Raw genomic sequence first — 16,758 nt, 5'->3', positions numbered from 1 at the left:
AGACAGAGATGCCAATTTTAACAAAAAGGTTTTTCTGCAGGAAGGAAGCAGGGTATTATTATATATTACATTTCTTGACAAGGCAACTGGAAAAAGTGCCTGCGTTCTCTCTGACGCAGTGCCAGCTTGTTGGCTGGGTATGAAATAAAGGGATGTGGAGGATTTTCTCTGTCTTTGGAGCATCTAGGAACAATGGGGCACTTTCTCCTGTGTAATGAAGCCCCTTTGTATCATGCTCCAGAATAACCTTTAGGTGGTACCATGAAGTGAATAGAAAATAAAGAAAATCAAAGGATGCCACTCTAGTTAGTCCATCAGACAGCTTTGGCCAGGTGAGGGTTTGAACAAAGTCTGTCCATGTTATGGACTGAGAGAATGTCTTAATCTGCGGGGCAGGTGCAGATGGAGGGATGCGACACAAATTTCAGCTATTCGAGCTTTGTAGAAAAATTTAAAAAATTTGTATTCTTTTATGCAGAATGAGACTGTTAATTTTGGTACTATTGCAGGAGACAGGACACCTCCATATGTGAAAGATTATTTACACGGGTGGAAGTCTAATAGGAAGGATGACTGAGGATTTCCTTCTACCCTTCAGAAAGCCTCTGTAACCTAATGGACAAGGAACTCTCCCAAGAGAAAATCAAATTTGACTCTGGTTCTTTGTGCAGTGGGTGAGGACTTCAGCTGCTCTGCTGTTGTCAGCAGCAGGACAGCAATTCATGCTTATCTTCCCATCTGGTGAAAATCTTGCCTTCTGATTTCTGAATCTTAAAGGTGTACTTCAGGAATATTTTCAAGTGATTATTCTCAACATTGAGGGCTAAGAAAATGACTGGAAAAGTGAAATAGAGATTTTTACTAACTCATATGATTTCAAGAGTTAAAATCTCTCCTCCCAAAAAAATCTGCCCAGTAACATGAGCTACAGTAAACACTGAGCTATCTCTGCATATCCACTTCCAAAGCTTTTTCATGGGTATAAGTAAAAGTTATCTTAAAATTATCAAAAGATAAAGAAGGGAATTCTAATTATAATTTTAAACTATATGTTTTCTTTTAAATTGGTACTTGAAATTTTAATTTTGAAAATGAAGTGTTTCAGCTATGCGATGCATTTTATGAATAATCTTGCTGATGTATTAGAAATCATATACTGCAAAAACTTTATTTTAAAATAACTCATAAAATTCTCTATTTTAATATAGATTTGTACAGAGCTCACTCTGTGGTAACCATACAATAAATAAAAAAACCCTCCCAACAAATAAATAATAATAAACATCACTCATGGTGTTCTCTGAACCTCTAAAGCACTCTGGCCTATAACAATCGTTTTTCCTCTGGCAACTGTTGCTCTAGTGATGCATTTCAACACACTGAAAGAACAGCTTACTCTTTTGACATGTTTTTTGTAATATCCAGTAATATTGCTACTGCTTCAGTAGTGTATTATTGTAATACTTTATCAAAACAATGTCTGCCAGGAATTTGTGTCCCAAGAGAAATTTTATATAGTTCTTTTAAATGACAAGAAAGAAAGCGCAGTTTATAGAATTTCTCGGCAATCCTTACATAATCATGGACACCATGGAGTCAGTGTGGCTAGCAGCCTTTCACTAGGTTGTTTTATCACTTCATTGTAAAGGGGCAACCCAATTTTACAGAAGAGTCGCTGAGGAAAAGAGGCTAAATCCTTAAAGTCTGGGAATCTTTCTGAGATCTCAGATTCCCAAGACTTTTTAAGAAGGTGAAAATGAGAACCACCACACTGGTTTTCATCTCATTATCAAACAGGTTCCTCAGGAAGAAGAAGAAGGTTTTGCCCTAGGACTCTTCCAAATCAAGATGCTTTTGGCATAGGGACTTCCTTACCTGGATGTGGTTTCTGTGCATTTAAGAACCATCAACACATTTTTTTTCCTTGAACATTTTCCCCTTGAACATGTTGAAACTTTTATTATCCACAACCTCCTTTGGAAAGGAATTACACAGGTCTTCTCACAACTAGTCTTCTAATTGTGTGAAGAGTGAACTCCTACTACATATTTTGAATCCTGGTCTTGCTAGCTTTCTTTGATTACTTTAGCTTTTTTTTTTTGGAAGAGGCAATGAACAATCAATCCTTATTTATCACTGTCATGGTTTAACTCCAGCCGGCAACTAAGCACCACACAGCCGCTCACTCACTCTTCCCCCAGTGGGATGGGGGAGAGAATCAGAAGAGTAAAAGTGAGAAAACTCATGGGCTGAGATAAAGACAGTTTAATAGGTAAAGTAAAAGCTGCGCACGCAAGCAAAGCAAAACAAGGAATTCATTCACTCCTTCCCATCAGCAGGCAGGTGTTCAGCCATCTCCAGGAAAGCAGGGCTCCATCGCACATAATGGTTACTTGGGAAGACAAAACGCCATAACCCTGAACATCCCCCCCTTCCTTCTTCTTCCCCCCCCAGCTTTTTATTGCTGAGCATGATGTCATATGGTGTGGAATATCCCTTTGGTCAGTTGGGGTCAGCTGTCCCAGCTGTGTCCCCTCCCAACTTCTTGTGCACCCCTAGCCTACTCGCTGGTGGAGTGGTGTGAGAAGCAGAAAAGGCCCTGACTCTGTGTAAGCACTGCTCAGCAATAACGAACAATAACGATCTGTATTATCAACACTGTTTCTGGCACAAATCCAAAGCATGGTCCCATACAAGCTACTATGGAAAAAATTAACTCTATCCCAGTCAAAACCAGTACAATCATCATCAAAACTTTCACGATTTTGTAGGGCTCCATCATACCCCCTCTACATAATCTTTTTTCCAAAGTGAAAAGTGTTAGCTCAATTTGTCATAACACCAGTGGAAAATACACTATACCTTTTACCACCTGTTACCGTTCTGTGAATCTTTTAACCAGTTCTCATCCTTATTCTGATGAGGGCAGTAGAGATATACACGGTACTCAAGACATGGTTGAGCCATCTCTGTTTCCAAATCTCTAAATTTTCTCTTTCATTCTCTATTATTTCCTAATTATTTCGAGCATTGGATTTGCTTTGTTTGACCGCTACTGAGCACTGAGCTGACATTTTCATAAAACTTTCTATCGTAACCCCTAGGCCTCATACCTGAATGGTAAGGATCATCTTGGAAGAGTGGCATTTAAGAACCTACATTTAACCTACATTCAAATGATAAAATACTTAACCTGTATGAAAATCTAAGTGGGGAAGGTTTTCACTGGTAGAAACTCTAAAGGCATCACTGGCACCTGAGGTTGTTCCACCGCACATGCCAAGAAGTATCAGCATTTTGGCTAGCCCAAGGATCTTAGGGACCTAAATTCATTTGGATTCTGGATGTTGGGCAAATCTACCACTTTCTTAGCTAAGGGACTTAATCATATTCTGTCTAACAGGAAGACATTGAATTCAGCACAAGGTAGAGTGTCCACAGCCATTTTTACTAAAAAAAAAAAAAAAAATTAATTCTAAGAAGCGCCACTTTTCCTAAAATAAGTGTAAGCAATAGTTAGCCAGGAGTAGAGAGCAGGGTTTTAAGATCTTCTCACCTTCAGGTGTACAACTCCCCGTTTTCCTCAGGAAAATGACCTAACCCTTAAGAAGAGGCTGAGCTACAGGGACTGAGCAATTGTGTATGCATTTCTCTCCCTCCTTACTATTGGATATGATCTATTGTGTATATGGAAAATTAAAAAAAAGAATTAATGAAAATACACACATATGTATGTATATACACCTCCATGCATATATACATACATATCTATACGTATATTCATCAGACGAGAAATGGATTCTACAGACCAGTGGAGATCTCTCTAATGTGAAATAAAAAGAAACTCTCTTCCTTCCCCAAAACAGTAGTCCAGTGATGTGCATAACTGTGTCTAATACATTTAAATCTAATCTCAGCAGGTGGCTTTTCATGGCTACTCTAGGTGTATTCCGGAGGCTTAAAACTCCTGCAGACACACAAGGGACTGAAATCCACTGCAGCAGATATAGCTAGGGCCTGAGATCAAAAGGGCTGCTGCATTAAAAATCCAGAAGCAAAGTTCAAAGTAGTCCTCAGTTCACATACCATAGCCACTTCTATCTGTCCATTTTATGCAACATATGGAAACAGATAGGCATAGATATATAGGTATAGAGATATGACTATAGCTAGGTACAAATGCAGATATAAACATATGCTGAGTTTTGTTGCCGATATTCTTGGAGCATAAACATGGATCAGATTGCCCTGTCAGTCTGCTTAAAAGAGCTTTTGAAAATCTCCAAGAACTATAAATGATGTTCTTTTGTCCTCAAGATGTCATTGATACACCCTGATATTGCAACCTATAGGTCAGAGGGTGGTGATTAGATTCACCCATCCTAATATTTTACCTCTTCTAACATAATGGAAAGGACTTACAAGGAACAGGTTCCTCCATAAGGTGAGTCAGGTAGTAGATGGAAGAATCTAACCTTGAAGGAGCCAATTTCTCTCCATTGATGGAGCCAGGCATGAACATGTTTCTAAGTGAGCCTCCTTTCCTGCAGTTAGACTCCACTCTACACTGACTAGCTTCCAGTAGCAACTGGTACCAGGGCTGATGATTAAAATGGGTTAAATACCATGAATATTGATTTTAGGACAACATCATCAAAGCAAACCCAATTTTACAAAAACTGAGGACCCCAAAATGAATAGTAAAGAACTCATGGGTGAGACTGTGGGAGTGTGTGGATACAGCATCTGTAAATCTTCACATTGCTTTTGAATGCCTGTCTAAAATATGTTTTAGTTACAAATAATGATTGGGTTCATGGGTTCATTATTGAAGTATAATGGGATAAAATGTTATTACCTATGATGTACAGGAGGTCAGACTAGCTGCTCTAATGCCTCTCTGGCATTAACCTATGAATATATGAATCTATGAAAAATAAATCAATATTAGGGGGAAATGCTACATAACTGCTATCATTGATCAGCCAATTTCTGTTGTAAATATATTCTCAGTTTTACATTTTCTTTGTGGAGCAATTTCTCATGATGCATTGTAACTAAGTCACTCTACTCTTCTCTTTCTACTTCTAGCAAGTATGTTTGTACTTGCCTCCTAGTACTTTTCCAAGGCTCTGGCAGTCTTACCATTGAGTTCAATGAGGGCTAAGAAAGGCTGATGATGAGGCCTTTTAAAAATCATGCACTTAATCAGTTAATGTTTCTGAAGTCATTTAAGTGTGCATGTACTTGTGGTGATGACTGAGATTCTTTAAGACACTAGGATACCCACTTGCCTATCTTTCCTCATTTTTTTTCTTTTCTTTCTTCATTTTTTCTTTAAAAATTTGAAAAGTGAAAGCCAGGTAGAGTTACTGAGTTGTAACTTGCTCCTGACATACAACACTTGACAAATATTACCTGAACCAAACATGGTCAAATATTAAAGAACTGTAAAATTTCACTGCATGTGACCATATCTCAATAGCAGGTTAATGTTATTAAGATATACTTTGCTACTTCCAAATATATATGTGTATATATAAGTATATGTATATATATTTCTATGTATTTTCAGGTAGCTGCAGCTGATGTATACAAGTGTACCTTATAACTACTTAGGACCAAACGCACTAGTTTTATAATCTTTAAGATCAGTTAATGATTCAAGACACCAAAATTATTATAAAGATCCTATGTCTGAGACATTTAGAGCCTGCCTTAAAACAAATACAACTATACAAGTACTAGTAATATGATTGTTTACTTTGCTTCTACTTATAAGATACAGCAATCTCCTGCAGCATGATTAAGTAATCTGTATTTTTCCACATTCCAGCACAGGTATTTTTCATCCTTTTTGAATGGCATCCTCCCAATATCTTGGACGTCTTCAGTACAAAAGCCTATATCTAATTAAGACTACCGAACTGCAAAATAATGTCATAGAATCATAGAATGCTTTGGATTGGAAGGGAGCTTTACAGGCCATCTAGTCCAACCCCCCTGCAACAGCAGGGACATCTTCAACTAGATCAGGTTGCTCAGAGCCCCATCCAACCTGACCTTGAATGTTTCCAGGGATGGGGCCTCCACTACCTCTCTGGGCAACCTGTTCCAGTGCCTCACCACCCTCATTGTAAAAAATTTCTTTCTTAAATCCAGTCTAAATCTGCCCTCCCTTAGCTTAAAACCATTGCTCCTTGTCCTGTCACAACAGGCCCTGTTAAAAAGTCTGTCCCCATCTTTCCTATAGGCCCCCTTTAAGTACTGGAAGGCTGCTATAAGGTCTCCCCAGAGCCTTCTCTTCTCCAGGCTGAACAACCCCAACTCTCTCAGCCTGTCTTCGTAGGAGAGGTGCTCCAGCCTTCAGATCATTTTTGTGGCCCTCCTCTGGACCCGCTCCAACAGCTCCATGTCCTTGTGCTGAGGGCTCCAGAGCTGGACGCAGTACTCCAGGTGAGGTCTCACCAGAGCAGAGCAGAGTGGCAGAATCACCTCCCTCGACCTGCTGGCCACGCTTCTTTTGATGCAGCCCAGGATACGGTTGGCCTTCTGGGCTGCGAGCGCACATCGCTGACTCATGTCCAGCTTTTCATCCATCAGTACCCCCAAGTCCTTTTCCGCAGGGCTGCTCTCAATCACATCATGCCCCAGCCTGTATTGAAACCGAGGATTGCCCCGACCCAGGTGTAGGACCCTGCACTTGGCCTTGTTGAACCTCATAAGGTTCACATGGGCCCACTTCTCCAGATTGTCCAGGTCCCTCTGGATGACATCCCATCCTTCTGGCATGTCAGCTGCACCACTCAGCTTGGTGTCATCTGCAGACTTGCTGAGGGTGCACTCGATCTCGCTGTCAATGTCATTGATGAAAATATTGAACAGCACTGGTCCCAGTACGGACCCCTGAGGGACACCACTCGTCACTGATCTCCATCTGGACATTGAGCCATTGACCGCCACCCTCTGGATGCGACCATCCAACCAATTCCTTATCCACTGAACAGTCCACCCATCAAATTCGTATCTCTCCAATTTAGAGAGAAGGATGTTGTGGGGGACTGTGTCAAAGGCTTTACAGAAGTCCAGATAGATGACATCCATTGCTTTTCCCTTGTCCACTGATGTGGTAACTCCCTCGTAGAAAGCCACTAGGTTGGTCAGGCAGGACTTGCCCTTGGTGAAGTCATGTTGGCTGTCTCAAATCACCTCCCTGTCCTCCATGTGCTCTAGCATAGCTTCTAGGAGGATCTGTTCCATGATCTTCCCAGGCACAGAGGTGAGGCTGACAGGTCAGTAGTTCCCAGGGTCATCCTTTGTACTCTTTTTAAAAATGGCCACAATGTTTCCCTTCTTCCAGTCACCAGGGACTTCACCTGACTGCCATGACTTTTCAAATATCATGGAGAGTGGCTTGGCAGCTACATCAGCCAATTCCCTCAGGACTCTGGGATGCATCTCATCAGGTCCCATAGACTTATATATGCTCAGGTTCCTCAGGTGGTCACAAACCTGATCTTCCCTTACAGTGGGAGGCGCTTTACCCCCTGGTCCCCAACATGTTGTCCATTGACTCGAGAGGGGTGAGGAAAGCCCCCTCTGTTGCCAGAGAAGACTGAAGCAAAAAAGTTGTTGAGTACCTCAGCCTTCTCCTCGTCTGTTGATACTAGGTCACCATTCTTGTTCATCAGTGGAGGTACGCTTTCTTTAACTTTCCTTTTCTGGTTGATATACCTGTAGAAGCCCTTCTTGTTATTCTTTGCATCCCTTGCCAAGTTCAGCTCCAGCTGCGCCTTGGCCTTCCTGACCTCATCCCTACACAAGCGAGCAGCGTCCCTATACTCTTCCCAGGTTACCTGTCCCTGCTTCCACTGCCTGTGCAGTTCCCTCTTGCTCTTTAGTTTGACCAGCATGTCTCAACTCAGCCATGCCAGTCTCTTCCCTTCCTTGCCTGATTTCCTACATCTGGGGACTGAGAGCTCTTGCGCTTTATGGAAAGCATCTTTAAAGATCTGCCAGCTCTGTTCTGCTCCCCTGTCCCTGAGGACCGTTTCCTGGGGGGCCCTACTGATGAACTCCTTGAAGAGCTGGAAATTTGCTTTCCTAAATTTAGGGTCCTGACTATACTCCTCGCCTGTCCCATATCCCTCAGGACTGTGAACTCCACCAATGCGTGATCACTGCAGCCTAGGCTGCCTCCAATCTCGACGTTGCTGATGAGCTCACTTGCATTGGTGACCATCAGGTCCAGCATTTCATCCCCTCGGGTAGGGGTGTCTGTTACTTGGGTTAAGAAGTTATCCTCAATGCACTCCAGGAGTGTCCTGGATTTCCTACAGCTTGCTGTGCTACTTTTCCAGCAGATGTTGGGGTGGTTGAAGTTCCCCAGTAGGACAAGAGCTTGCGAGCGTGAAGCCTCCTGTAGCTGGAGGAAGAAGGCTTCATCAGTAGGCTCTCCTTGATTGGACAGCCTGTAGTAGACACCAACCACAAGGTTCCCTTTGTTGCCTCGGTCTCTAATTCTTACCCATAAGCTTTCGACCTGCTCGTGGCTGTTCTTCAGGTACAGTTCTTCACACTCTATCCATTTCTTGATATAGAGGGCAACACCTCTGCCCCTCCTTCCCTGCCTGTCCCTACTGAGTAGCCTGTAGCTATCGATAGCCACACTCCAGTCATGGGATTTGTCCTACCAGGTTTCAGTAATGGCAACCACGTCATAGCTTTCTAGCAGCATGGTAGCTTCCAACTCCTCCTGTTTGTTGCCCATGCTGCGTGCATGTCGACACAGGGTCATTTACACCTGGAAACTGAATAAATTGAGATTCTTAAAAGTCCTCTGGACTACACAAGCTTTCACTCCTGGTGCAATATCAGCTCCAACACTTAAGCCAGTTGCTTCAGAAAGATCTGCGAGAAGGACACGTCTCATGAACTGTTCAACCTGATTTTCTATTCAGAGCAATTGACACAAAGAGAGGAAGAACTTCAGAAACACGGTCAGACATTGTGATTATTCCTCCAAAAGAAATCGTCAAAACTCCTGAGGATGCTCATCACTGTTGACAATGTACTTGAACCCAATCTTCTGTGTTTGCCTTGATCACCATGGGAGTATAGGTAAGGAAAGCACTGAGTCATAAAAGTCAGACTGAGTCAGTTGTCCAGTTCACGGTTAAAAGAGGCAGATAAAACTTGGTAAAACAACCTTGCATTAGACCAAATCGCTAAAGCCGCCAAAGCAAACTAAGAGAGACAAAACAAAGGGCACATCAACATAATGTACATATTGTGAAGATTCTTGAAGGTCAGAGCATGCTTTTTTACTTTAGTGACATATAATGCCAATATTTGTCAGACCTTAATGAAGACCAAAGCTCAGTCAGAAAAAAATGCACTGCGTGACATTTGTTCTCAGACCTCTACCTTTGAACAGTCTTTAGTGTAGGCACCTGACTATGAACATAATTTATAGCTAAAAAGAAAAATAACATCTGGGTTAGGCACTAGGAGAGGGCTTCCACTGTTATATTTTCATGTGATGGTGAGTTGATGTCGCTGATGAATGAAACAATCATACAAAGAATAGAAGTGCTTTCTTTACATAAGCATCAAAATAAATGGCAGGCTTTATCCCAATATCTTTTACTCTGAAAATCAGCTAGAGACTTAATTTAAAAATTATATGAATTTACTTGAATTTCATGTTGATAGAATGCAATGACAAAATTGAAGAATTTCATTTTAACAGGTTATCTAAAAGTAATAGGCTTTCCAAGTCTTTGTCTATCTACAAATCTTCAGGATGCAGATCCCCATATAGACATTAATCTCTTCAAAGATGCATTCTTTCAAATTACATGGAGGATTGTTGCTTTTCTTCTTTGTTTTTTTAAATTGAACTAATAACAGCCTAAATCACTCTTACGTACTAAACGAATCTCTGACTCTATCTAGAACCAAATATTTCTGTAAGCTGTGAGTGTTTGAGTATACTTGCACCTTGTGAATCTCTTATTTGCAAATTCTTGTATTTCAGAAAGCTTTATTCATTACCATTTTGGTTTTTTTAGTGTCATTTATGTCTATGGAAACTGGTTGCAAAATGACACCTTTTCTAATCTGATGGCCTCCTAAATGTACTGCGAACACCATCAGGATATTATAGTACAAGCAAAGCAATAAAAAAGTTAAGGTTAAGAACTTTAGTTATTAGTTACAGGAGTGACACTGATGAAATAGGTACTCTGAATTTATAGATTTTCTTTTTTTAATTTCTTGTTAACTTTGTCAGCTCTGCTGAGGAAAGAAAATAATATAAGATGACATGAAATAGGATAAGATAGGAAAGGAAAAAAAGGAAAGGAAAAAAAGGAAAGGAAAAAAAGGAAAGGAAAAAAAGGAAAGGAAAAGGAAATCCCTCCTCTATCCAGAAGTGGGACAATGTGGAGGCTTAATTCTATTGGAGAAAAAACTGTAAACTTTCTAGAAGAGTAAAGAAACTTCTGATTTGAACTATGTTCTCAGATTTCTAGTGATTTCAACACAAAGATGAATCTCCAAGTTTAAACAAAATCAAAGCAAACATCCTCTCAACCACCATAAACAGAATGCATTATTGTTTGGAAAGAGTACAAATACTTTAGTGCAAATTGATAAAGATATTATTTTATTTGCTTTTACTGAAGAAGCATTGTAGCAGGAAGGCCACTTAGGGTTAGCTCAAAGATGCTGGGTATGTGAGAACTGAATGCCACCCCACTTTTCAGATCTGTCAGAAAGTTTTGTGAATGGTTCAGTTCACAGGCTGACACCTAAATCTACTTTTTTAGCTCCTCCATAATAATAAACAGAGAATATCTTTCTTGGCTGTAAAAACAATTATTAAAAATAGTACTTCCTTGGCAAACAGATCTAGCCTGATTTTATTTCCCTTTTTAGCCCACCCACAAAGTAGTGCTGCCTATATGGCCGCAGTATTTCTACTTGTGCATAGATGTGCACCTGTAGCTGTCAGGCTCCCATTTCCTAATTTTGGAGCTCATTAGCCAATTTTATCCAAATCTGATCAGGGATAGCAGTTTGAAAACTTTAATGAAAATAGTTGGTCTAAAAAGGAGCAAGAAAGTATTAATTTCCTCAGCAAAAGAAAGAACAGAGTATCTTCAGCCTTTCCAAAATTAGAGAGTCCACAGAGAGAAAACTAATAAAGATGTCTTAAACAAATGTGGTTACAACCAGACTATGCATTAATTCTTCAATCCAAAAGCAAATGAAACAGTTCAGCATATGTCAGAGACACCCTGACATCAAAAGGGATTTTAAGATGAGGTCTTGGTGGTTTGATGCTGCAAGTTCCCTGGCATTTACAAGTGCTCAGCATTTCATGATATTTGGGTGCTTTGTTAGGATTTTGCTGTGAAAATGAAGAACAAGACACTTAAAAATGTAGTATAATCCATGTCTATTGTCTTGTATATAACATATCTTTTTATTACTACTGGTTAATTAAGAAGCAACTCTACATCTTATCTCCAGACCCAGTTTTGGTAAGTGCCTTAAAATGGCTATCACAGACAAGCAAGCATGTATGATGGTGATGGTAAATTTTCCAGGTTAATCTCATTTCATCATGAGCCATGATCAGCATTTTATCATTTCAGTTCAAAAATGACTCACAAGCATGGTAACATGTAACTGACTGATGTCACTCACAGATTTATTGTTTGCCCCCTGCTTCCTCTGCCTAGCATTAACATTTTCTTTTCAACCTTTGAAGCCAAGCAGATTCGTTCATTACCTTTCAGATGCCACATCAGTTTAATCACATTGATAGAGGGCTATGCAATCAAAGTGACAGTTCAATGATGATTTACATTATGCCTGACTCATTACTTTGTGAAGGATTTGGCATGCCAATCAATGGAAAATGATGTGCAGTCCCTTAAAAAATGACAGTAATCCATTTTCCACCAATTGGCAAGAGAAGTCCTTGACAGACTTACAAGTTAGAGCCAAAGCCAAATATTATTTGGCACATTTCTCACTTTGCTGCCATTTTGCAAATCCTGAGGGTATTTATCAAAACAGTAACTTTTTTTCTTAAATGTTAAAATCCTTATACCCTTCAGGATTTCCTTTTGTTTTCCAGGAAAGCCCTTGAATGTACAGATGTTCCCTGTGTTCATGTTGAATTCTATTATGACATCAAATACTTCTAAATGTACATCGTCAGTTGATAACATCCTAATAATGCTAATAACATCCTATGACAGTATTGATAACATCCTTCAATAGCATCCTTGTCTAGTTCCCAGAGCGATTATGTTTACCCTTCTGCAGAAAGCTTTGCATAACTCCTTGACACTTCCTTAGGAAGATGTTGGATGGAGCTTTCATGGCGTATCTGCATTCAGGACTCACCTGCATCGGCCCAACATAACTGTCTGCCCCATTCAACACTGGTCTTTATCACATGCTTAATTCTGAGTTAAAGAAAGAGGAGCATTCAGTTAGGATTTAAGAGAAAACACAGCATTGCTATAACTTTGAGCACATGGAAAATGATGGACGTTTCACTGAACATCTTAACAGCTGTGAAGACAGGGCTGAGCACTCTGGATATCCCACATGCAGATCCTGGTTCACCTCTGAGTGCAGGCATGAGTGCTGATTTGGACTTTGCTTTGTGTTGCTCTGAGCCTGGATGATTTTGAAAACTCAGCAAGCTGTTTTACGCAGCCTCCAAACCCTAAACTAGGAGACCACGTGAGCTGCCAAAGAAAGGGGGATGTGTGTCTGTTATTAATTTTAGGATGGGTTAAATGCCTTCTGAAATGTCAGTCTTTGTCCATTGACTTTAGAGACATCCAAGGTGACCAGGTTAACCTATGATTCCATGTTTATTCTTTTAAGTTGGCACTACAAGTACAAATGCTTCCTTGGCTTCCTCTACAGTGGTCCTAACTATTGCTTCTCTTTCTGTATTGGCACTTCAGTCCTGGTCATGCAAATATTTCTGAGGCTGTTCTTGTCAGAGAGCTAATCTAAAAAAATCTGAAAAAAATCAATAAAGAAAAAACATTTTTTCTGATGTTGCAACTTGTTTTTCAGATGGATCAGTGTTCTGCCTGAGGTGGTTTTTAACTCAACAAATAGTCAAGGTAGTGTAATTAATACAGCAATTCTTTGTGGTGTTGGGTCAGGAAAAACAGATAATAGTATGGTGTATCTGAAAACAATATTAATGTTGAAGTGAAATTTATGCTTAGAGGAGATACCTAAGTATATATGGTGAGATTAGTTTCGCTGAGGATTCCTTTCTTTCATCTTTTTTTAATGAATATTTTTTAGTATGAGTATACATAGTGTTTATTTATGCATACATTAGGTTTAAAACGGAAAACTATATTCTGTCATTTTTATGGGAAAATGATCTGGTAAAATCTATTACTGGGAAAACTCTTTGTGTATATGTATATACAGTCAGCAAAAGGAGCTATATGCACTGTAAATATGATATTTATTAGCATCTCTGACTGATTGTTAAAGCAGTGAAATTTATTCCCTACTTATATTCACTTGCTGTCATTGGTTCACAAGTCTTTTTCTGAGATATAGTATTTTTAAGATGTTGCTCTGCAGTGATTATTTTAAAATAAATACTATCAGGCAGCTTTACAAAACAAGTGAGTAAGGGAAAAACACACTTTTCTCAATTGTAGACAGTTATTGCCACATTACTTTCCAACATAAATAATAGAAAACAGTCTGAGTTTTGCATTTTAGGCTTGGTATATACATCAATAAATATTATGAAGGAGAACATCTGCAACAAATTTTTTAAAAGAAACTGGAAAAATGTACTAAAAATGTTTTAAAAATATAAGCATTTAAACACAACAAAAGGGGCAAAAAGAACAGAACATTTACAAGCTTAATAATATTTTTATCCAAAACATGTACAGCTGATTTAAAAACTTGAAACTAAACCTTTTTGTAAAAAGGAATATACAGTTTCAAAAAATAAAGCTTTCCAAGCCCAAAGTGGGTTTCTCTCTTTTTTTTTTTTTCCAGTTAGATCGAGAGTCCTATTCTCAGAGGTAACGCAGAACCAACCATGTGTAACACAGTTATAAAAATGCACATACAACTCTAATGTTGACAGTTCTGGTTCAAGTACCCACTTTGCCCGATTCCAGACCCTGAATTTCCATTTCCCACATTCCAACTAGCTGCAGGGTTAGTAGGAATTTAAGATACTTAAGCTTCTCACACGCTGTGGTTTGTGTCTGTCTTCACAAAAAAATCTTCAAGATAGCTTGTATTTTCCTGTTAAAAATGTTGAAAATGTCTTTAGGGCAAAAAGCTGTTTCTTGCCTAGCTCTTCATATTGATTTATTCAAATATATAGGTCCATACTGCAAGGGTTCAACTTATACATCATTGGAGATAAATAATACTGCAAAGAACTTATGGTATAAACAAGCCAGATGAATGGAAAAAGAAAATATTATCCCTACATAATAAATGGGAGTTTGAAAACAAGCAGCTTGCCTAAGGAAGTCTGGCTGAGTGCTGAGCTTGAATCTTTTTATCCAGAATCCTGATTCAATGTCTCCAACACAAAACTGTCATCCCTTGTGCAAAGCCTGTAACCCTAGTTTTGATATACAGCTCAAGCTGGAATTTTTTGAAGAAAAAAAAATCATCAATGTATTCTACTCAGTCTGTCGCTATGGCATTATACAGCTGAATTCTGATTTTGCATATTGGATACATCACATTGTCACTGATCCAACTTGAGGACTTTTGTTATCTATCCTTTTTACCAGATGATCATAACTTAGTACAGAAATCAGAGGCAATATTTATTGGATGAATGATAACATTCATTAAACATTCATTAACTTCCCCAAATTTGGGAAGGTTCTGTATTTCACGTGCTTGACAGGTAGCCATAATGCTAACTTAGTGTGGTGATGTGTATTTATTGCTCAAGCATCACAGGGGACCTATGCATACGTCCAACGGAAAGCAGGAAAAGAAAAAAAAAAGGATTCTTTGCATAGTCCAATATGTATTCAGAGATTTATCACCTGCCTTCATATTTTTGGATGTAATTGCCAGCACTTTTTCTTTTTCAAGGTCTGAAATGCAAAGGCATAGGCAGCAATGGAGTACTCAAGGACAGAATGTGAACCACCCTATTCCCCTATTAGAAAGTAAGGAGTATTATAAACTGTTTCATATGCTTAGCCGGAATATTTTTGTATTGCCTTGCATAAGCTCCCTTTGTTTCTCCTCTGTAAAAGGGCATTGACAAGCCAGAATCCTCTTAATCCAACACTTTAGAATTCCAGTGTTTGTGCAGTTATGTCTTGTTTTATACAAAGGAAAATAAATGGTGACAAATGAATTACAAGGTTGTAAATCAATTGAGTACTTCTGCTGATATCCTTCTCGGGGACACTGCGGAACGGCAATGTTAACAGAATGTGGATGAAAATACACAATATTTGCTACTGAAAATTCATATTTTCCATCACCAGTCTGAGAAATGTTTGGAGTGTAGTGCTGTGTCAGCATAATTATTTGATGTTTGTATTTGAGAGTCATTATCACAAGGGTGGTGCTATTCATATAGAGATTGAAAGAACTTTGAATGCTCCTGAAGCCTTAAAACAATACAAAAGCCAAGCAGGTTTACTTTTACTTTTGTCCCTGAAACAGGAAAGTCTTGTAACCTCCCTGGGAAGGTGAATTTTAATGTTTCTAAGCTGTGAATGAAGCCCAAACTTTATTGCTTATTATTAGAACTGTATATGGGGTAATCTATACTCCTCTCACTATGGATCACTACAGCTACTTCTGTGCCAGGGGTTTCCTAACTCACAGAAGCAGATCCAGAGTTTAGGCTATTCAAAAGATGTATTATAACCATCAACAGTGAATGAACATCACTGCAAACTCTCTCTTCAGCTGTAGCTGACTCCAGTTACAGTCTATATACAGGGAGACATGCTTAAGATGTGTATATGTTTTTTTCACCTCAGTCTGGGTTTCCTTGAATTGGATTGCAGTGACAAAAGTAATGCTTGAAAAAAGGATCTGATTTTTAACACATAAGTGAAAAAAAAACCCAATAAAAAACCACCAAACTGAAAAACAAAGAACAGAGTGGCCTCACAGATTCAGCAGGAGATATTGATACTTGGCTCTGTCTAAAACCCTACCTTACCTAGGAAACAATTTTCTTGACATCCCACTGCAGTTATTGTGACCACTGGGATGCTGCCTTAAGCAGTGGAACCAGTTTCACTTTCTCTGTCAGCATCTGTGTTTTCTGCAAGGGGCCCTTCAGGTTGGAAAGGCACAGACAGAAAGGGAGGTGGTTACATGGGTATTAGATGGCTCAGTGTGGTCAAGCACATGCAGAAACATTGACCACACATGTGCAGAGTGGCAGAAGTTGAGGTACTGGGATGTAACAACTGTGGTGACAGTGTAAACAAGTATCTTGGTTACACAGCAGCTAAGCAGAGTTTTGTCGATCTGTGGTCTTGTGATTGGTTTTATTAAATGCCAAAGTCCTTTCTACAAATGTAGCATCTTGGCACAAGTGGTGCACTTCCCAAGAGTGCAATGCATGTTTTTGAAATTATGACTATACTCTAGCAGTGTTTCCTACCTAGTTATTATAGATAATTCCAGTCTGAACTTCACTTTACAATTTTTTTTTTTGTCTGGAAATATAGA

Source organism: Mycteria americana (assembly GCF_035582795.1).
Source record: "Mycteria americana isolate JAX WOST 10 ecotype Jacksonville Zoo and Gardens chromosome Z unlocalized genomic scaffold, USCA_MyAme_1.0 Scaffold_18, whole genome shotgun sequence".
NCBI lineage: Eukaryota > Metazoa > Chordata > Aves > Ciconiiformes > Ciconiidae > Mycteria > Mycteria americana.
Note: the sequence above shows the minus strand (reverse complement) of the source record.